A 23,492-nucleotide genomic window follows, 5' to 3' on the forward strand; every position below is an offset into this window, starting at 1 on the left:
GTTTTGTTTTACTCGCTGGTCTGGTTTTTGACACTTGCGTTCACACGACTGACTTTGATGAATCTGAAGAGAAAGGCCGTATTCCTTGTACATTAGCTTATTTCTTGGCTGAACATCTCCTCTTCCTTGTGATATGTCCTTTCCTCACCCTTCTGATGCTACTTCCCTCACATTTTTTTCAGGTGATTCCAATTTTCTTAATTGTCAAGCTCAAAAGCAGAAGTTGGATTGCAAGAGTGGCCTTGAGCAGTGCTTTGTAACTTTAATGTGCATTCCAATCACCTTGTAAGGTTCAGATTCTGAGTCAGCAGGTAGGGGGAAGCCCTAGATTTTTTATTTCTAACCAGCTTCCCTGCCATGCCAAGGCTGCTAGTTAGTTAGTCAGCAACTCAGAATAGCAAGGGTCTAAGAATGCAGACTAGAACACATTAATTTCATTATTCTGAGTACTATTCTTCTGTCAATGCAGCTTAAGATGTGATCTTGTTTATGCCTGCAAAGGAGCCCCATCGCCTCTCCTGGACAGAGAAGATGACAAGTTCTATGTAATCTATTCTCAGGAATATAAGCCTGAGATGTCACCATCTTTCATTACTCAGGGAAACCCTTGAACCTATTTTGTAGGTAGCTGGTGTCCACCTACATAACTGTTCTCTTTGCCTTTCGTGTCAATCAGTCTTTAAATTTTAAAGCTAAAGTCAGTGTCTTTCTGCACTGACCTGCTATCTCCAAGGAAAAGGAACACTATGCAGCCAGGTACCCAAGACAGAAACTTGGAAGTTACTTATTTCCCTTCACATCATATATTTAGTCAAGAAATTTATTGCCAAGGCCTGATGATGATACCTCCTAAATAACTTGCAGTATTATATATGCTGCAGATCTTAGCTTAAGCATCGCTTTCTTCATGAAGACTTCCATTTCTTCCCTACCAACCACATCAGTAATCACACCTCCAGCAAGTTAGCTCCTTCTGCTCAATTTCTTTGCAGATATCTATAATTCTCTAATCTTAGCACCTTCATGATTATAGAGGCTTTTATGGTTTTTTCCACTATTACCCCTAAGCCCAGAAGAGAATCTAGAACAGAGAAAAGGCCTAATAAGAATATGCTGAATGTTTAATAAATATTGGGGAAAAAACCCCTGTACTTACTTAGCACTGTCTGTCTGTCTGTATCTAGGTGAATTGCGTTGATATAAATTTAGAATGAAGCCCTACTTTAGTTGCTTATCACAATAACTTTATTTTGCAATCCTAACTTCTTTCCATATAAATGCAGATCATTAGAAATGAGTTTTTCTATTAATATGTGAAATCATTTTTGAAATGGTGCTTTAACCATAATAGTGTTAGTAGACAGCATTCACATACAACATCTTTCACTTACTCTTCACTACAAAAATAAAACAGTAATCCACAGCCCAACACGTTCCAGATTTAAAAAGGTTCTACTGATGCCTAGTTTTTACTGAAGCATGGAGGATGACCTACATGCCTGGAACCCCTTTATCTTTGCTCTCGCAAAAATGTGCTGAATGCTGGCACTGGCTGGCACCAGCACAGTCTCAGGCAGGCTAGAATGTTGGCTACAATAGCCAATGTTGGCTGGATCGAAGAGCTAGTAACTTCTTATAATACCCACCTAGCTCCAAAACCTATACCAGCCAGGCATGTTAAGAAGTCATGACAGCTGGGATAGCTTTTGTCTAGACACAAAGGAGAAATTTGACTTAGCAGGCTCTCCTGGCCCATTTGGACATTCCAACAGATTCCTTGCTGCCTTCTATTGGGATCATTGCCATCAAGGGCCAGCCTTAGCAGAAAGTCACATGTTTTCTTAAAGCTAAACACTGACTTTCTATTATTTCTAAAAAAGCAGATTCTATCCTTTTCTGTAATATCAGCCATGGCAGCCATCTGATGGTAATAATTTAACCATCTGCAACTGCAATCATTTAGTAAACTGTTTGCAAAAACTAAACCATAAAATGAAATGCAAATTGGATGAATTCAGAGGCACATATTTCTCTAATTAATATTGCTCCCTTAGGGAATTATAGGTTCCTTTTGGCAACATTCATTTTCCTGAAATCCTCTCTGGAAATGCCATTTAAAGAGTGGAGCATTAAATTTTTAGATGGAAATAGGGTGGTTTCTTCAGAAATGTACCCACCTATGTCTGTAATTTAGAAAAAAAGAGCTCTTTTAACAGTAGAAGTTTAAGTACAGATTATATAGTCAACAGAGAAAAAAGAGATATATAATAATTTTTCACTTAATGACATCAATAGGTTCATGGATACTGAAACTTTGAGAAAAATGATGTATAACAAAACCAATTTTGTTATAGGCTAATTGATACAAACAAGAGTTAAGTTACTAAGGCATATTTCTTTCTTTCTTCTTTTAATTTTTTTTCCCCTAAAAGACAGGGTCTTGCTATTTCTGGAACTGATATCAGTGGCTCTTCAGAGGCCCAATCACAGCCTCAAATTCCTTGCCTTGATCCTCCTGCCTCAGCCTCCTGAGTAGCTGAGACTATAGGACTCTGCCTCTGTGCCCACTGCCTATTTGTGGTCACCAAAACATTACCAAACTTCTAAATAGTCAAAACACTTCTAATATTAAACATGGAAATAAATGTGAACTATCCATACATTTAAGAGAGATTAATGGAAAACAAAATAAGATACTTGTTTACCCAGTTTTTGTTGAATTGGTGAATGAAGACAGTCATAGTGGTGGTGGGATAAATCAAGGGATGAACACTTGCAAAGAGAAAATTTTCAGGAGCACCTTCTGTTACCATGAAGTTCAAAAACAATCACAAATACAGTGTACCATATTGTTTACTGCCATGCATTTTTGTGATTATGGTAGACTTGATGAATTTTTATTTGACGATAATTTGTATTGAATGCTTCATTTATTTCCAACCTGCTTGTTCTATTTCAGAGTTGCAGGTGGCCAGAGCCTCTCCTGGCAGCTTAGGGTGCAAGGTGGGAACGAACCCTGGACAGGAAGCCATCCCGAGGCAGGGCACACTCACATGCACCCCCACACTTATTCAGATGGGGACAACTGAGGCGAGCCAATTCACCTGAACTGCACAGCTTCTGGATGAGGGGGATACCAGAGTACCTGGAGAAAACCCCGGTAGACTTAGGGGGAAGAATGTGCAAACTCGATACAGACAGTGGTACCTGCTACGACTTGCTTCTGTTTCTCATCAGCTTTTATAATGAAACAATGTTGAAGGAAATGACTCTATTCCAGGACCTGCTAGACAATGGCTTGCTAATGCCTAGGGGATGGAATTCAAAGTGCTTAGTGTGGTTTTCAAAGGGCTCTGGAGGTGGTCTGAAAATCACCATCCCCAAATCTCTTTATGATCTCGCTGGAAGCATCCTCCATGTCTGCCTGGTAGGCCTGTTCTTCAGACACTACCAGCACTGTGTCTCACACATAGTAGGCACACAATAAATATATATTGGATGGATAAATAAGTGATGGAGAAATAAATGGAGTCATGGTCAAGTTTTTACTCATGATTTCTTCCCTACCCATAATATGCTCCTTTTTCCTCTCTATGTAAGTACATGTTTTTGACTAGAATTTCTCTGATATCTTTCAGTTCTAACACATGTAATAATTTAACAAATTATTGTACATGTGCTCATATGTATATATGTATCATTTGTATGTATGCTTACATAAAATGTTTATATGCATCATTTAGGCTATATGTTTATGTACACATACATTTTTATGATACTTATAACTGCCCATCTACACTTGATGCCCCTTGAGGGAAGTGTCCACAGGGAGTGCTAGGCACAGGGTTTAGATCCTTTACCCCAGATATCCCAGAACTTGCCCATATTATCATCCTCAAGGCAGCAGACAGTCTTTGATTCTTCCCCTCCTATGTTCTCTGACACTTGCTCCTCCTCTTTTTCCTAATTTACAGATGCCCTAAACTGGGTCTGGGTCTCTGCTTGCCCCAAGGCCTAGATGCTAAAAACTCACCTCCCTTCTCCTTTCTTTTCCCTGCTCTATTCCCCAACCCAAATTCCTATTTAAATGTCTAATTGCTAATTATTGTGATTTGTTCATTATACATTGTGTGTGTGTATATATATGTATTAAAATATCACACTGTACCCCATTAACATGTGTGATTACTATATGTCAATTAAAATAATAATAAAATAAAGAGAATGTTCAACAATTTCTACCAAAATAATTCTAATCACTACCAAAAACATAGAAGTAAATAATTTGATTAGATATCATAGTTCACACCAAGTTTAATGACATGCCTAGAAGCATTTTAGTTTTTTAAAAGGCTACTGTTAAACCAAACACATGGCTATTTTGTAAAATTTCAAGTGGAGGGAACTGATAGTTTTCAATCAGTTTGATGAGGTAGAGGAATGAATGTGTGTGCGCATGTGTGTTTGGAGGGTGCTGCTTGCTAGGAAGATAAACATTTTTCTTTTGCCACTAGAAATGCCTAAAGTATGAATCAAAATAAGTATTAGGAGATGGGATGAGGGCATAGACCAATGATGGCTGGAAAGGGAGAAAAATCTTGAGTGAAGCTTTGATTTACCAGATTGTTAGTGATAAGGAGTAAGTTTTGCTATATCTTGCTCTTATTAAAAAGTAAGAATTTTAAGGAAAAATAACCACAAAAAGCTCCTTTTCTAATTCTTCAGAGTGTGCTACTGAGGTCAGAATAACTTCACTTAATTGCCTACATTTTCTGTTTCTCCAGTTCTGACCACTGGAATAGGTGTCCTAAATGATGGTGCTCAGTCTCCACAAGGCTATAATGATGAGACAATTAGATAATGTGGGTGAAAGCATTTTGTGAATTACGCTGCACCGTGCAAATATAAGGAAGACCTTTTAATGTGTAGCTATCTCTAAAAATTGGTATTTATTTGCAAAATTGTGACTCACTCTTTGTGTAATTCCATAATGTGGCTAGATGGCCATGTTTTAAGAACACTATACAAGTTCCTTTGAGGGTCAGAGATCAGCCTAAATCATTTCCATTATTTTTTCCACCTCACATATGTCTTAATATTTTGTAATATGAGTGGAGAAATGCTATTGCAATAATTACACTCTTAAACATGAAACAAATGTAATTTCTTTCTATTATTATTTCTTTATATTAGCATCCTGCGTTCTGCCAAACAGGTTAGTCTTGAAACTACAAGATCATGTGGTCCAGTGAAACTCCATCAACTTGGGATGTATGAATCAGTGTCAATTCAGTGATTCTCCATACCCGATCTTCCCTTCCCACTGGCCACTGATCTCCCCTGGCCATCCAGTGACCATTGCCAGACACAACAGCAGGCACTAGGACTGGAAGGTTAGCTTCTGGGGTTGGGTGCACTGGAGGGGTTGTTCACTGAGGGCTGATATGCGTACCATGTTAGCTCACAACTGATGTTTTCACAATAGAGGAAATACTTGGTACTGGTGGAGAGAAATGAATAATGACAGGTTCTTCAAGGCAGATTTATTTCCTACACAGCTCTCTCCACTTTGGGGATCCCCTGAGAGTTGGAGATGGATGTTCCTCATGTCCCAAGTCTCAAGGCAGGATGCCCATCATGGCAACTCACCTTGTCCCATATTCAGAGGTATATTCAAAAAATCACTCCAACTACTATGGCACAGCTACTGGCAATCAGAGAAGACGCTGGCCAGAGCAGCAAAATAGAGTTTTAGAGATGCTGGCACAGCCAGGACCTCTACCTCATCAGCCCTTCTACCTCAAGGATCCTGGGGAGTCCTATCGCAGTGCTGCAAGGGTGGGGAGTCCTATCGCAGTGCTGCAAGGGTGGGAAGTGCTCAGAGGTAAGAGCAGCTGCTCTTTTCCTTTCAATCAACAGGATTTCCATTTTAACAACCAGTGAAATAATGCTGGGGCCCACCAGATGGGTATTAGTCCTGCCAATCCCAGGTAGTGTCTGGGAAGGCTATAGATTCCCACTCTCAGACAACACAACTGAAACCCATGGGAACATTCGATGTTTCCTTCCATGGAACTGTGGAGAATAGGGCACATGGTCTAAGAGACGCAAGCTTAGGGGAATTAGAGCAACTTCTCCATTTACTAGCTTTGTGACCTTGCATGAGCTACATAGGTTTTCTGTCTCTCCATTCCATTACTAGTAAGGTCAGAATAATAATCCTACACATATTGTTGTGAGCAGTAGTTAATGTATATAAAGTAGTTAGAACCGTGCCTAGTACAGTAGACACTGTGTAAGTGCAAGCTGCTATTAATATTATACTTGTATATCATTCTCACCCAAAGGTATGGGTAGTATCTGTGAAACTATTGATCTTATATTTCATCTGGCAACGAGTACCACAGACTCACCCGTATACATGTATACCTTTGAACTTTGATGGGTCCCTTTTGTATTTGTTTTATTACATATGCATTATTGTCACATGGTCCAATGAGGACAGAAGGGACAATATTCTATATATACTGCTTTCATTATCTTGTCTTCTTTTAATTTTTCTTTTTAATAAATTGATACTGATTCTTTTTAGAAGTTTGAGCTAGTTTTTTGTCTCTCTTTTGGAACAAGGGATGGAAAAAGTTATCTTTCATCACGCATATGTGACAACATAGGTGGCCTCCTTCCATAGTTTGAGGAATTGCACTATGTGTTGCTCTGTCTCCACAAGAAGGGGTCTTCTTCATGTAGCCTCTGATGGGCAAGTGCCAGCAATGAAGCCGTGTTGTGTGAAAATGAGGCATCAGTTAATACTCATGTTAACGGACATTGAGCCTCCACAATTCTCTGTCCCGTGCTAAAGCAATTCTCTCAGGAGTTTAAAAGTTCAGTGGCTTTCCTGCATTCTTCTACCACAAATATTAAAGAATCTTCATTCTCTCAGATTCTTAAATAATTGAAAAATAACTGTCAATGTCCTAAGGTGCAGAAAGAGGTAAGAGATATACATGCTGGACTTGGAAACAATAAGAAAGGATTATTGATCCCGATCAGAAATAACTCTCTGAGAGGGTGCGTAGAGAGGGGTATACCAGGATCCAAATTGACTTAAGGAGATTAACTTGTGGGAATGCCCACATAGGTCATGAATGAGCTAAAAGGAGAGAAATTATAGATAAATGATCTGCTTTTTGCCTTCTGTAATCTTAAATGTCACTGGTTTAAATATGAATTATTAATTCCCATCCATTAGTGCATTTGAGTGGGAGGCCGTCAGAAAGCAGCAAAGGAATCTGATTTCTTTGGTAGGTTTGGCTAAACTTTTGGGAGGGAGATGCTGTCACCTCAAGAACACAAGGCATGAACACTCTTTGTGACTTTTTCCAGTTGTTATGTACATTTCTTCCACCACACAAAAATATAGACATATTCAGTCTATTGTTGGACCAGATGTCTTGTCTTGATGGTCATAACAGACAATTAACCAGATTTGTTTGTTTTTTCTTTTATCCATCCCTAAATGGACCAATACCTACAACCTCTTCACTGACTGTTCTATGGGATATAGCATGTTACAATCTGTCAGGCACTGGGTTTTGGATCTCCTGAGTGTCTGCATACTGATTTCTTGTTTCTGGATTTGCTACAACAGTCATCCTTATACTAGAGGAACAAAAGAAAGGCAGGATTTGAGTAATTAAAAAGTATAGAGATGATAGACCTCTTGTATGATCCTGGATAGAGCTGGAGCCCATTCTACTAAGTGAAGTATCACAAGAATGGAAAAACAAGCACCACATGTACTCACCATCAAATTGGCATTAAATGATCAACACTTATGTGCACATATAGTAGTAACATTCATCGGATGTCTGGCAGGTGAAAGGGGGGAGGGGTGTGCACCATCTTGGGGATGGACATGCTTGAAGCTCTGACTTGGGTGAGGCAGAGGCAATATATGTAACCTAAACATTTGTACTCCTGTAATATACTGAAATTAAAAAAATAAAAATAAATAAAAAAATAAAAAGTATAGAGAGAAAAATGTCGTTTTTTTTTGGCACAGGTACTGATTCCTATAGTAGTTTTCTAGATATACTTTTTCTAGGTAAAAGAATGAATATTATTCTAGTTCTAGCCCTCAGATCCCTGAGCTATGAAATGTGGGACTTGGAAAATATATTACAAGTCACATTCTAGCTCCAGGTCCTATGGTTCTATGCACTACGGTAAAGTATTAACTTTAGTTGGCAATGAAGAAGTAAATTTTCATCTAGTTCAGTACATTGTGAGGAAGCTGCAGATGCCTTATTTCCCTCCTCACACTATAGGGTAAATGTAAATATTTCAGGAAAAGCACCAAATTTTCAAGAGATAATTTATTAGTACTACTTGCTCAGTATAATAAATCTCAGTGCTTCATATTGTCCAAACAAAAACTCTTTCATAGCTATAATATTTTGATTTGGTCTTATGAGGATATCATAATATTTTTGTTCCACAAATCTATAGGAAGATGCAAGGAATCATTGTTTAGGGCTCAGTACAGTTTGGGCTGGAAGTTCCATTTATATAACAGTGTGTTAACTTAGCATATTAATGAACAGTTCATAGATTTTACCTCTAGCTTTCCATTTTATTTAGATCCTAAATGTCTACTTTTTATTGTAATTATGCCCCTAAATCGTTGGATCATAATGCACACCAATTGCTTCACTGTAAATCAAATCTAGAAATGCCAGTTTTATTTAAAGAAGGTTATTGTAGCTTGGAGAACACTTTCCTGAGAGTATTTAGGCTGCACAAAATGGGACAATGGGTAGTGGTTGTTCTCTAAAGGGCTTTGAATTTTTTCACTGTGATTTAATTAGTTGACACCACACCCTATAATAATAATCTCTATAAATGAGAGAAAGTGAGAGAGAGAGAGAGAGAGAAAGAAGAGGAAGAAGAAGGAGGAAAGGGAGGAAGTGAGGAGGGGGAGGAAAGGAGGAGGAGGGGAGGAGGAGGAGCAGCAGCGAAGCAGGAAAACAAAAGACCAATAATAAGAACAAGGAGGTTTATTACTTTCTCAAGAGTTGCTTTTAGATGAGCCAACTGGAAGATGGCTTAACTAAAACTGGTGATGGATTCTAGAGCTCTGTAAAGGGACTCTACATACTAAGATCTTACCATTCCGGAGAAAACAAAGTGACAAGGCTGTTGAAACAGCTGAAGTTCAATGCAATATGTGGTCCTTTGCTTAACCAGGGGTTCATTTATTCGTTCCACAAATGAATATTGTAAAATGAGGTCGCTGGTCTCTTTATTCATGTTTCAGTTACCTGCGGTGCATTGTGGAAACATGCAGAGCATTGAAACTAGCAAGCAGATCGGTGCTAGAATAGTTTTCTTACTACATTGAATTTCTATGGTACTTTTTTTTTTAACCTAAAATAGCTGGGGTGCAGATAATATTAATAAAATATATTAATTTACTTAGCTAATATTTACCGAGTACCTTCCATGTACCTTGCACTGTCAGAGAATAGAGAGATATGTAAAACATCATTCCTAACTTAAAAAATCACAGTGACAATGGGCGTCAAATATGTGTCAACACATAATTTTAATTGTCCATTTGATTGGGGCATAGGGTGCCCAGATATGTGGTTAAACATCATCCTCAGCGTGTCTGTGAAGAGGTTTTTGGAAGGGACTAGCATTTGAATTGGTAGACTGAGGGAAGCAGCCTTCCCTGTGTGGGTGGGCCTCATCAAATCTGCTGGGGGACTGAAAAGAACAAAAGGCTGCTAAAGAATTAATTCTCTCTCTTTGACTGATGGAAACGAATACATTATTTGAGGGGCTAGTAAAGAAAGGATTCATGGAGGAGGTGACATGTGAGCTGGCTCTTGTTTGATTTTTCTGGGCAGAGTTTATACTCTAGGCACTAGAAACACCAGGCACAAATTATGGGTCATTCACATTATCCATTTCTTCAAGGAATGGTGAGAGGTTCAGAATGACTGTACACAGTATATGCAGATATACAAAAAGAAAGTTTCTGGGACATTCAAAAAGGGAAAAGACCTTGTCATATTCCATATGGAAGGCAAGACATGCTTGAATCCTGTCAAATCAGACTTATTTTTTTGGAAATTGAGCAAATTGCTAGGTTGTGTAGTTTACCTGCAATGAATACTTTTCTTGTTACAGATTCCAGAGAGTTCTATATTTTCCTATAAAACAGTCCCCAAATTTTCTGTATACCCTTGTCTCCACATTAGCTCAAACCGCTATTATTTTTTATCTGGATAACTGTATGCATCTTATAGCTCTGCCAACACCTTGATTTCAGCCTTGAAACACCTACAGAGAGAACCTGGCTGAGCCCTCCTGGACTTCTGAGCTACAAAAACTATGAGATAAATAAATCTGCATGGTTTTAAGCCGCTAAATTTGTGGCAATTTGTTACAACAGCAGTAGAGAACCAATACACTACTGTCAGGTTTTGCATAGAGGATTAAACTATCCAATTTGTACTTTTAAAAGATAATGGGATTCTCAGTGGGTCAATTAGGGAACACAGCAGAAGGCTGGGCCAATGGTAATGACACTTTGGCTTAGGGTGGTGGCCGTAGAGATATAGAAAAGTTGAACATTAGGAAGTAAGACTTTCTAGGCTGGTAATGGATTAGATGTTTGAGAAGAGGAAAAGTGACATGTCCACAATTAGTCCTAGGTGTCAGGCTTATGAAACAGGTGAATGCTCTTCTCAGCCAAAATGTGAACACTCCAGGGAGAACAGGCTGAGGAGGAACTGCCATTCCCCTAACTGTATAAATACATTTATTTAAAGAAATTCTGTCCTGGGCAGGGAGGTTATCTATTTATCTTTGTAAGGGGAGGATATCTATTTATCTTTGTAAGTATACTTCTACTGAACTATTCACCCAATGTTCTTTATTTCAAGCTATAAAAACGTTCCAATGTCTGTGCTATATTTCAACCTTGAAAAATAACAGATTTGTCCCTGGTTCTCTACAAAAATTAGCAAACTCTTTAAACTCATTTACTCACTCAATCCTGAAATACACATCTGCAGACTAATTACTAGAAGAGATTAAATGTACTTTTAAAATATGCAGGATGGCATATTTATTCAGAGGAATTTCCCCAGGTACCTTTACCTGTGGGAAATGTAAAAATGTAATGGGAATCAACCCCCTGGTGTCACTCATCATCCGTGGTCCAATTTTCCAAGTCAGTTCAGTGCCCTATCCAAACACAAGACTATTTTCCTTGGCATGGATTCTAATACAATGCATATGGAATACCTGTATTATGTACAGTGTTTTGTTGATCTCAGAAACTCTACTTGCTTTTGCCACTCTGTTTGCACAGAGCAGGGTATTATAGGAGGAGAGAGCAAAAGTCAAGAGGTTGCTCACTGGCTTTGTTTTCCTTTGAACTATGCATTCATTTGGTGGCTGTGTGATTTGGGGAAGTAATCCCTCTACACTTCAGTTTGTTCATATATATGATAATAACTACTTCAAAGTTTTATTTGGTATTAAATGAATTAATGCATTCCAACGCTTCACAGAGAGCTGTCCAGAAAGTATCCAGCCATGTAATATTAATATGTTTTCATTATACTAGTTATGGCTGAATAGTTTCTGGACAGCTCTTGCACATATGTATATATGTGTATGTATATGTATGTGTGTTTGTATCTATGTTAATATAACACACACACACACCCATATATATATATGTTTAGAGGTCTCAAAGGAGTAATAAAATGGAAGCCAAACAGCAAATGATGCATCCCTACCTGAGGGTTGGCTAATGAGCTAAAGCAGTAGAATTACAAAAAGAAATTAGACTATTACCAGCCCTGAATTTGCTCCAAACTCCAGTCACCTTTTCATTTACCTGCTGAACTCTCTCTGGATGTTTTGCATTTAAAGACTTCCTGAGTCTTTCAGGTTGAACTGACCTAAAAATTTAAAATGGCCCACAGATAAACTAATTATCTTGTCTCATTCCCAGGCTGACAGTGGCATAAAACCTCCAAATCAAAACATCTGATGCTGTCTCTCCATCTTCCTGATATTTCTTGCTATTAAGATTTAAGTATCACCTGTATTTCTGCAGTTGTCACTTACCACATTATGCTTCCTCCAACCCCAGTTCCTTCCAATCTGTCAATCACACTGCTATCGGGGTGTGGGGGGGATCTGTCCAAAACGCAAATCTGCTTATGCCATTCTCCTGTGCAAAACCCACTGATTTAGGTAAATTTCAAAAGCCTTAACCTATCGCACAAGACCTTCCTTTTCCTCCAACTTCAGTTTCCATTGTGATACCTTTCATACTGTTATCTATTTGCAGATAAAATAGTTTGTATAACTATAATAAAAGCTGATATTTATAGTTTCTGCTATGTGTCATAAACCTTGATAAATAGTCTACATACATTATATTTAATCCTTGGTTTGTCCCACTGCAGGCCAGCAATCCAATTAGGATCTCAGACACAGTCCCTAAAGCATAGGCCCAATTTAAAAAGGGCCACACAAAAAAAGATATGCAGGCTTCAGAAACTTAGACCCAGAAGTTCCATTTTTTGAATGCAATTAAATAAATGGAAGGCACAATTTGGGAGTCTAGCGGCCATGCCTATGATACCATATCCTGGGTCAGACTAACAGACAATATCACCTAATAATAATAATAAACCAGTTAGATGGGAGGATTGGAAGAGGGTTTGCATTTTCAATTCTGTGAATAAATTTTAACAACTTTTTTGGTAGTATGCATTTTTATACTGGATTAAGAAATAAGCCTCAGGAAATTTAAGTGACTGTCCAAGTCTATATAGATTAAACAAGATTTAGACTGAGTACTTTCTATGGTTTTGTAATTTACTTTTAATGACTTGACATTTTTCTTATTGAGACAAAATCTCTTAATTGTTAACTACATATCCCTTAAAAGTACAATAGAATAAGCTTTGATGCACGTAATCCATATCCTAATCTTGATTGCTATAGCTTTATGTAAGTCTCGAAGTCAGGCAGTATGTCTTTGTTTTTCTTCTTCAAACCTGTGTTTTCTATTTTAGTAATTTGTATTTCCAAATAAATTTTAGAATCAGCTTGATGATTTCTACAAAAAAGAAATCTCACTGGGATTTTGATTGGTATTTCATTTAATTTAAAGATCAATTTTAAGATAATTGATGTCTTTATACTATTGGGATATCCAATCCATAAATATGGAGTACTCAGTTATTAAGTTAGGTTTTCTTTAATTGCTTTCAGAAATGTTCTATAGCTTTCAGTGTAGTGCTCTTAAATATATTTTGTTAGAGTTTTATTTGATGTGTTAGAATGTCATTATAGTTTTAAATTCCTTGTTACAAATAATTTATTCCTAATATATGGAAACAAAATTGTTTATTCCTCATACATGGAAATAAAATTGATTTGTGCATACAATTGATTTTTGTGTATTGACATGCTTCCCTGCAATACTATTATTAATGTTAGTAGGGTTTTATTTTTTCCTCTTTTAGATTCCTTGGGATTTTATACACACACAATCATTTCACCTGCAAATAAAAGCAATTATACTTTTTCCTCTTAGACTTTAATATTTTTGGTTTATTCTTCTTGCCTTATTTAACTAGTTGGATATTCTGGTACAATGTTGCATACGTACCAGTGGATATTGTGTTTTCTTATTATTGATCTTACAAAGGAAGCCTTCAGTATGTTGCCATTGTATTAACTGTAGGCTTTACATAAAACTCTGTTTTGGATTGAATAAATTTTAATTCAATTCCTAGTTGCTTGAGATATCTTATTTTGAAAGTGTGATGAATTTGTCAAATGATTTTTCTGCATCTAGTTAGATTATCATATATATTTTTTAACCTATTGATGTGGTTAACTACCATGCATGATTTGCCAATGCAAATTGTATTCCTGAGGTAAAAACTACTTGAATTTATATTTTGTATCCTTTTTATATATTGTATAATGTGTTCTTTTTACTTTCTTTCATGTGTGGTCATGAGGATTATATGTCTGTTATTTTCAATTCCTGTAATGTCTGGTTTTGGTATCACGGATGCACTGCATTCATGAAATGAGTTGGCAAGTGTGTTTCCTCCTCTATTTGCTGGAAGAGTTTGTGTAGGGTGGGCTTTATGTCTTCATGACTGTTTAACACAATTCACCAGCAAAACCATCTGGCCCTGAAGGTTTTTTTGCATGTCTTGGAAGTTATTTTAATTACAAATTCAATTTGTACAATAGATATACAGCTATTCCTATTTCCTATTTCTAGTTATGTCAGTTTTGATAAGTTGTTTTAAAAAATTCTGTTCATTTCATATAACTTTTTGAACTTATTACCATAAAAATGTTCATAACATCCAATTATTATCCTTTTTATTCCTTAGGAACAGTACTATCTTTCATTTCCAGTATTGGAAATTTATTCTTCTCTTTTTTTCTTCATCTGTCTTGCTGGTGGAGTAGCAGGTTTAGATCCTCTTCAAAAAACAAGCTTTAGTTTATTTTCTCTAATGTTTATATTAATATCTTTTCCACTTTTTTGATATCTGCTCTTGTTTATTATTTTCTTTCATTTATTTATTATGATTTTACTTGGCTCTTCTTTTTCTGCCTTCTTATGGTGATGATATAAATCATTGAATTTGTAACTTTGTGCTTTTCTACCACAAGCATTTAAAACAATAAAGTTCTCTTTTAGCATTACCTACAGCATTCAACTTTTGAGATATGTATTTATATAGAGAGAGACAAAGAGAGAGAGAGTACTTTAATTATCAGTTCATAATATTTTTAACTTCTTTTGCATATTTTAGAATAACATTTTTAACTCCTTTAATGCATGGCATACTTACAAGTGTGTTCGTAATGTCCAGATATTTGAAGTTTTCTAAAATCTTATTCATTATTTGTTTTCAATTTAAGACCATTTCGATTATGAAATATATTCTTGTATGCTTTTCAATTCTTTAAAATTTATTGGGAGTTGTTTTACAGCCCAGACTAAGATCTAAATATATTTTTAAAAATCTATATTCTTACTGGATAGTGTTTATTAAGTGAGAATGAGTCAAGTACCTTAGGGTATTGTTTAAGTCTTCTAAATCCTCACTGATTTTTTATGTGCTTGTTCTGTCAATTACAAAGAGTACTGTTAAATATTCAATATCAATGTGTATATATTTCCCTATACTTGTGTCCATTTTTGTTTCATGTATTTGGGGGCATAGAATACTTTCATGGATATGTAACATTTCTACATCTTCTTAATAAATTGATGCTTTTTTCATTATGTATGATGTCTCTATCTCTGGTAACACTCTTCATTTGAGGTCTTCATTTTCTGGTACTGATACAGCCTTACAAGCTTTGTCATATTTAGTGTTTATATAGTACAGTAATGTATGGCATAGAGATACATTACATTTCGGTCAATGATGGACCACATACATGGCTGGTGGTCCTGTTAGACTAAAATACCATATTTTTACTGTAGTTTTTTCTATGTTTAGATACAAAGATACTTACCACTGTGCTATAATTGTCTATAGTATTCAGTGAAGTAGCATGCTGTAAAGGTTTACAACCTAGGAACAATAGATTATACCATATAGCCTACGTGTGTAGTAGGCTATGCCATCTAGGTTTGCATAAGTACACTTCACTTTGATGTTCACAGGACAAAGTCACCTAATGACACATTTCCCAAAACATATTCCTATCCTTAAGCAACACGTGACTGTATTTATTTTCTACCTGCCTGTGTCTTTATGTTTAAAGTGTTTAAACAATCTGTAGTTGGTTGTGGTAGACTTTAGAAAATGGCCCCCTAAAGATGTCCACAAAAAATCCCCAGAACCTGTGAATACATTACCTTACATGGTAATGGAACAGAAAAGGGGCTATTGCAGCTCTGATTAAGGATTTCCAGATAGGGAGAATAGCCTGGATTATCCAGGTGAGTCAAATGTCATCACCAGGGTCCTCATAAGGAAAAGAGGGAGACAAGGAGTCCAGAGACAGAGATGTGAAGACAAAAACAGAGATCTGAGCTGATGTATGGCTAAAAGCTAAGGAATGCAACTAATCTCTAGAGAATGGAAAAGTCAAGGAAACAGATTCTCCCATAGACCTTTCCAAAGTTACATTGTCCTGCTGCTGCCAATGTATTTTAGACATCTGACCTCCAGAACTGTAACATAATATGTGTTGCTTTAGGCCACTAATTTTGTAGTAAGTTGTTGCAATGGCAACAATTAACTAAGGCAGTTGGTTCTTGCTTTTTTACCAAGTCTTGTAGTGTTGCTTATAGAGATGTTAATTTATTTAGATTTGTGTAATTATTGCAATATTTGCTTTCAGTTCTATCAACTTGATATTTGATTTCTATTTGTCCTATTTCTCTTTGTTCATCTGTTCTCTCCTACATTGTTTGGGTAAATGAAGTATTTTATTATTATTATTCCTTTTTATGTCCTTGATTGCCTTTTTGGCTATACACAATGTACATCTTTCATTTTCAAGATATTCCTTCAAAAATCTTCTACTTATAAACAATGTAGGAAATTTACAACAATATACTTACAATTATCACTGTTCTGCCCTTTCTGTAATTCTTGTCATATATTTCACTTCTACCTATACTATAAATGAAATAAAACGTTATTTTAATTTTACTTTTAACCATAAATAATATTTTTAAAGACCTTAAGTAAGATTATTTTTAAAAGACCTTTACATTTACTGACTTTTTATTCTTTCAGCTGTCGCCATTGCTTCCTGGATAAAGAGACTTTTTACCTGGACGTAGGTAAAAGAAGCTTAAATAAAGAACTTCTTTATTATTTCTTGTAGTACAGGTCTTCTAGGGACAAATTTGTTTTTAATTTTTTTTTCTAACTGAAAATAGCTTTATTTGGTCTCAATTATTGATCAATGTTTCAATAGATATTGAATTCTAGGTTGTTTTTTTTCTCTCATCACTTAAAAATGCTGTTTTATTATTTTCTAGCCATCATTGTTTTAAAAAAACATTAGCTCTCATCCTGTATTAGCTCTAATACTGTATTATTATAATATAATATTATTTGATTGTATAAAATATACTTTTCCTCTGGCTGCCGTCAAGATTTTTGTCTTTACCTTTGATTCTTACCCTTTGTATTTATTCTGCTTGAGATATACTGAGCTTCTTGGACCCGTAAGCTGATGTTTTAAACTAATTATGGACAATTTTAGCCATTATCTCTTCAAATATTTCTACTATTCTTTTCTCTTTCTTTCTTCCTCAGAATTTAATAATAGCATATTAAAACTCTTGATATGTCCCACAGATATGGGAAAATTTACGCTGTTTTTTTCTACTCTTTCTGTATGTTTCAGTTTCGATAATTTCTATTGATCTGTATTCAATTTCAGAATCCTTGTAATTGTATGTTGCCTCGGTATCCATTTTGAATACAAGTTTAGCTTTCCATAGAGCTCAATCATGATTGACACAGTTTCCAATCCTATACCACACTCAAATGGCTCGAGCTGGTGGCCAGACAAAAGAGCTTTGAGGCAACTCTTGAGCCTAGCAGACCGGGCTCCCAATTCCTGCTTATTCCTTTAAATAGATCATTCAGCCATCTGCCCACAAACTTAAAAGTGACCTGCACCCTATTCTCTTATATATTCTGCCAGGTGCCATGTACTTTTCTCTCTGTCTGACTCTTCATTTCTGCCTCACAGAGACCTGAGGACAGAGGACTGCTTTCCCAACCTATTATACCCTCCTTGCCTGGGGGCTGTAAATAAAAATCTTTCAACTTGTTCCCTGTTGTTGTGGTGTACTGAATTTATGCTTTCCATCTGAAGAACTAGGGGCTGTCTCAAGCTGGGTTTTTCCTGAGATGCTGGGGAGAACATGAGGTCGGGTTCCCAGCACCAGAGTAGTGGTCAGGCAGACATAAACTGAGCATGGGTCAGACAAAAGTCACAGGAATGTCTGTCAACATACACAAGTTTCCTGTGTGAAGGACTATCTGACTGTGGCTTAGACAACTAGGTATTAGGCCATCCATCAGGTAAAAAAAGTACCCTGTGAAAGGCACACTATAAACACCCATATCCAGCTCCCCTTCATTTTCCACTAGAGACAAGATAGGGTAAGGTCCTGTTGATTGTAATCATTATGAAGCCTGAAATTCTTGTGGGCATTCTCTTCATTATACTCACTGTCCTCAGATCTCAGCAGGTTCTACTGCAACTGCACTTAAATTTGAGTGGTCTATTTTAGCTTACCTGCCCTGCCTATAATCTGTCTTGAATGTATTCACTAAAGTCCCCTTGCAAATAGCTCTCATGTATAACAAAGCCAGGAGAGGACACAACAACAACAACAAAAAAAAACTATAGACCAATATCCCTTATGAATATAGATGCAAAAATTCTCAAAAAAATTATAGTAAACCAAATTCAGCCACACATCAAAAAATAATCTACCATGACCAAGTGGGCTTCATCCCAAGGATACAAGAATGGTTCAACATACATAAATCTATAAATGTGATTCACCATGTAAACAGAAGCAAAAACAAAGATCATATGATCAATAGATGTAGAAAAAGCATTTTACAAAATTCAGCACCCATTTATGATTAAAAACTCTTAACACAATAGGCACAGATGGAACAAATCTCAAAATTGTGAAACCTAAATATAACAAACTCACAGCCAACATCATACTGAATGGGGAAAAGTTGAAAGCATTCCCACTAAGAACTGGAACAACACAAGGATGTCCACTGTCACCACTTCTACTCAACATACTACTGGAAGTCGTAGCCAGAGCAATTAGACAAAAGAAGGAAATTAAGGCTATCCAAATAGGGAAATAGGTCATGCTACTGCTCTTTGCTGATGATATGATTTTATGTCTAGAAAACCCCAAAGATTCTGCCAAGAGACTCCTGGAGTTGATAAATTCAGCAAAGTCTCGCATTACAAAATCAACGTCCACAAATCAATAGCATCCTACACACCAACAACAGTCAAGCTGATAATCAAATGAAAGACTCAATACTTTTCACAATAGCTACAAAGAAAATAAAATACCTAGGAATATATTTAACAAAGGAGGTAAAAGATCTCTATAAAGAGAACTGAATCACTAAGGAAGGGAATTGCAAATGATGTAAACAAATGGAAAAACATATCATGCTCATGGATCAGCAGAATCAACATTGTTAAAATATTGATACTACCAAAAATGATTTACAGAATCAATAAAATCCCCATCAAAATACTAATATCATTTTTCACAGATCTAAAAAAAAATAATTCTATGCTTCATTTGGAACCAGAAAAGAGCCCAAATAGCCAAAGCAACTTTAAACAAAAGGAACCTCTAGATTAGAGGCATCACTTTACCAGACTTTAAACTATACTACAAGGCTATAGTTACCAAAACAGCATGGTACTAGCACAAAAATAGAGATATAAACCAATGGAACAGAACAGAGAACCCAGGTATAAAACCATCCACATATTGCTATCTGATCTTTGCCAAAGTAGACAGTAATATACATTGGGGAAAAGAATCTCCATTCAATAAATTATGCTGGGAAAAATAGATGACCACATGTAGAAGATTGAAACAGGATCCCAATTTCTCACCATTCATAAAAATTAATTTAAGATGGATAACAAACTTAAATCTAAGACATGAAACCATAAGAATTCTAGAATAAAATATTAGAAAAACTCTCCTAGATATCGGTCTAGGCAAAGAATTTATGAACAAGACCTGAAGGGCAATTACAGCAACAAAAATAAATAAATAAATAAATAAATAAACAAACAAACAAACGGGACTTGATTAAATTAAAAAAAAAAAAAACTTCTGCACAACATAGGTGACAATCAACAGAACAGACAACCTACAGAATTGGAGAAAATATTAATATGCTATATGTCCAATAAAGGGCTAATAACCAGAATCTATAAAGAACTTAAGAAAATCAGCAAGAAAAAAATCAAACAACCCCATTAAAAAGTGGGAAAAAGACATCAATAGAAGCTTTTCAACAGAAGATAGACTTATGGCCAATAAACATACAAAAAATGCTCAAAGTCTCTAATAATCAGAGAAATGCTTATCAAAACCACAACAACATATCACCTAAGCCCAGTGAGAATGGCTTTTATCAAAAAGTCTCTAAACAACAGATGCTGTCATGGATGCAGAGAGAAAGGAACACTTACACACTGTTGGTGGGACTGCAAACTAGTACAACTTCTATGGAAAATAGTGTGGAGATTCCTCAAATAACTAAAAGTAAATACACCATTTGATCCAGTAATCCCACTACTGGGTATTTACCCAAAGGAAAAAAAGTCATTTTATCACAAAGACACTTGCACAGAATGTGTGTCGCAGCACAAGTCACAGTTGCAAAGAAATGTGGTATATGTATACCACGGAGTCCTACTCAACCAAAAAAAAAAAAATGAATTAATATCTTTTGCAACAATCTGAATGAAACTGGAGACTATTCTCCTAAGTGAAGTATCCCAAGAATTGAAAAAAAAAAACCACCACATGTACTCACTATAAAACTGGAACTTACCGATCAGTACTCATGTGCACATATGGAAATAAAACTCAATGGAAATCAAGCAAGTGGGAGGGGGGATGAGGGGATGGGTGAAATCATACCCAACCTGTACAATGTGCACTATCTGGGTGATGGGCACACTTTGACTCAAGCAGTACAAAAGCAATCCATGTAACCAAAACATGTGTGCCAATAATATTCTGAACTAAAAAAGGAAAAAAATAGAAAAAAATAAAAATGTTTAAAAGGAGCCGTTTTTTAAAAAAAGGAAATAAAAGAAAATGGCTCCCATGTGTATGCTGACTTATCATACAAAGGTGAGCCTTTGTCATTTAAATGCATTTAAAGCCCAGCTATTGTCTTATTCCTGTGTCTGAGCTGTCTGTGGTGGTTTTCTCCTCCTCTCACTATTATGCCAAAAATTAAAGCAGCCTCTTCCATCCTAGGAGGGGTTTCTTATTTTGGGGGTGGAGGGTTACTTCATTCTGTTTATTGTATAAGCTGAGTTCACTCATGTGTTTTAAAAACTATAATTTTGAAGAATATTCAACTTGTTCATAATGTCACGGTAGAAGTAATGCTTACTTGAAGCTTTCTACCTCCTAAGCCTGTTTGTTTAACTTGATTAGAAAGTGCTAAAAATTTTCCAAAGTGGTTATAACTACTTGCAGTACAACACTCCAGCTCCAATGTATGTGGATCAAGTAGCTCCATATCCTCACCAACAGTTGATGCTTTAGGTCTTTTTAATATTAGTCACTCTAGAAGGTGTGAAATTACATCAAATTTTGGTTTTAGTTTGGATTTCTCTTAAGGTTAAAAATGTTGAGCACCTTTCCAAGTGCTTACTGGTCACTGTTTTATGATCTTGTGTGAAGTGTCTTTTCAAATCAATTGCCCATTATAGATTGTATTGTGTGAATTTGAGTTATTATGGATTTGTAGGAGTTCATTACATGCTCTTCATAAAAGCCCTCATCAGATATGTATGTATTGTGCTATTTTCTTTCAGTCTGGCTTAATGGTGTCATTTGACGAAAAGTTTTAAATTTTGATGATGTCTATGATGTGTGTGTGTGTGTGTATGTGTGTAATATATACTATTTTCCTTTAATGTTAGTGCCCTTTTTAAGTTGTAAGAAAATTTTGCCTATTTCAATGATACAAATATATTCTCCTGAGTTTTATTCTAGAGCTATGCTGTCCAATAAGATAGTTATTAGCCACATATGCCTGGTTAAATTTTAGCTTTAATTAATTATAATTAAATAACATTAAAATTCACTTCCCCAGTAACACTAGCCACATTTACAGAGGTCAATAGCCACAAGTGGCTTGTAGCTACCATGTTGAACAGTGCAGATATAGAACATTTTGATCATAACAGAAAGTTCTATTGCACAGTACTGTCCTAGAGAACAGTGTTTATAGTGTTTGTTGTTTTGTACAAGTTGATGATTTATCTTGAACTTATTTTCCTATGATAAAGTTAGTGGGTCATGGTTCATTTTTTCCCCATAGTCTGCTGTTTCAACACTATTTGTTGAAAAAACTATTACCTATCTATTGAATTATGTTAGTATTTTTCTAAAAATTAATGGCTCATTTACACACAGGATTATCTTGCTGTTTTGCTCTAGTTTTCTATCCTTATGCTAATACCATATGGGTTTGATTACTATAAACTGATACTAAATCTTGAATTGAGATGGTAAGAGTCTTTATAATTTTTAGGACTGTTTTGGCTTTTTTTGATTCTTTACCTTGTATATTATAACTTTGTCAACTTATAAAAAAACTTATAAATACTGATTGCTTTTAATTAATAGATAAGTCTGAAAAAATCCCATCTTAACAATATTCAGTCTCCTAATCCAAGCACTTTTTACATTATTTAATTTATTTAGGTATTTTTTACTTACTCTCTAACATTTTATAGTTTAAGTATAGAGAGTTTTCATTAAATTTATTCCTAGATATTTTATTACTTTGATGTTATTGTAATACATATTTTTAAAATTTATTTTCAGTTGTTTGTGGCATTTATGTATAAATAAAATTGAGCCTTTACCCTGTGATCTTGCTAAGTTCACTTATTAGTTTTAGTAATTATTTGTAAGATTCTTTAGAATGTTCTATATTACAATCATGCATCCTGCAAATGATAAAGCTTTAGTTTGTCCTTTCCAATTTTTGTAATTTATGAAAGCTTTTCTTGCCTATTGGATTAGTTGAAGCCACCAGTACAATATACAGAAATGGTACATTTAATCAGATTGAGAGAGTTTTCTTCTTCTTTTAGTTTGCTGAGAATTACTTTTTTCTTTACATTTCTAGAATATACCACACTTAGGGTGTGTGTGTGTGCATGTATTCTAGAACATACCCTGTAGGCTATCTATACATACACACATGTATATGCCATATATTAAATATATGCATATATGTATTTATAATTTGGTTTTGATTGGAACATATTTAGTCAAGTTTTGCATGTAATTTTATTAGGGATGGCTGCCATTTTTCTCTTCTCGTAGTATGTGCATCAGGTTTTGTATCAGGGTTTTTATGCTGGCCTCTTAAATGAGTTGGGAAATATTCTCATCTTCTCTATTTTCCAAAATATTTGTAGAATTTTGGTATTATTTATTCCTTGACTATTTGATAAAATTCATCAGTTAAATCTTCCTAGAAGGTTCCTCATATAAAAATTATAAGAACCAATTCAACTTTTTAAACTAGATATGCTCCTATCCAGATTCCTACTTCTTTAGTCTTGGTAAATTGTATTTTTCAAAAGATTTGATCAGTGAATCAAAATTG

The sequence above is a fragment of the Lemur catta genome, chromosome 14 (assembly GCF_020740605.2).
Source record: "Lemur catta isolate mLemCat1 chromosome 14, mLemCat1.pri, whole genome shotgun sequence".
Taxonomy (NCBI): Eukaryota; Metazoa; Chordata; class Mammalia; order Primates; family Lemuridae; genus Lemur; species Lemur catta.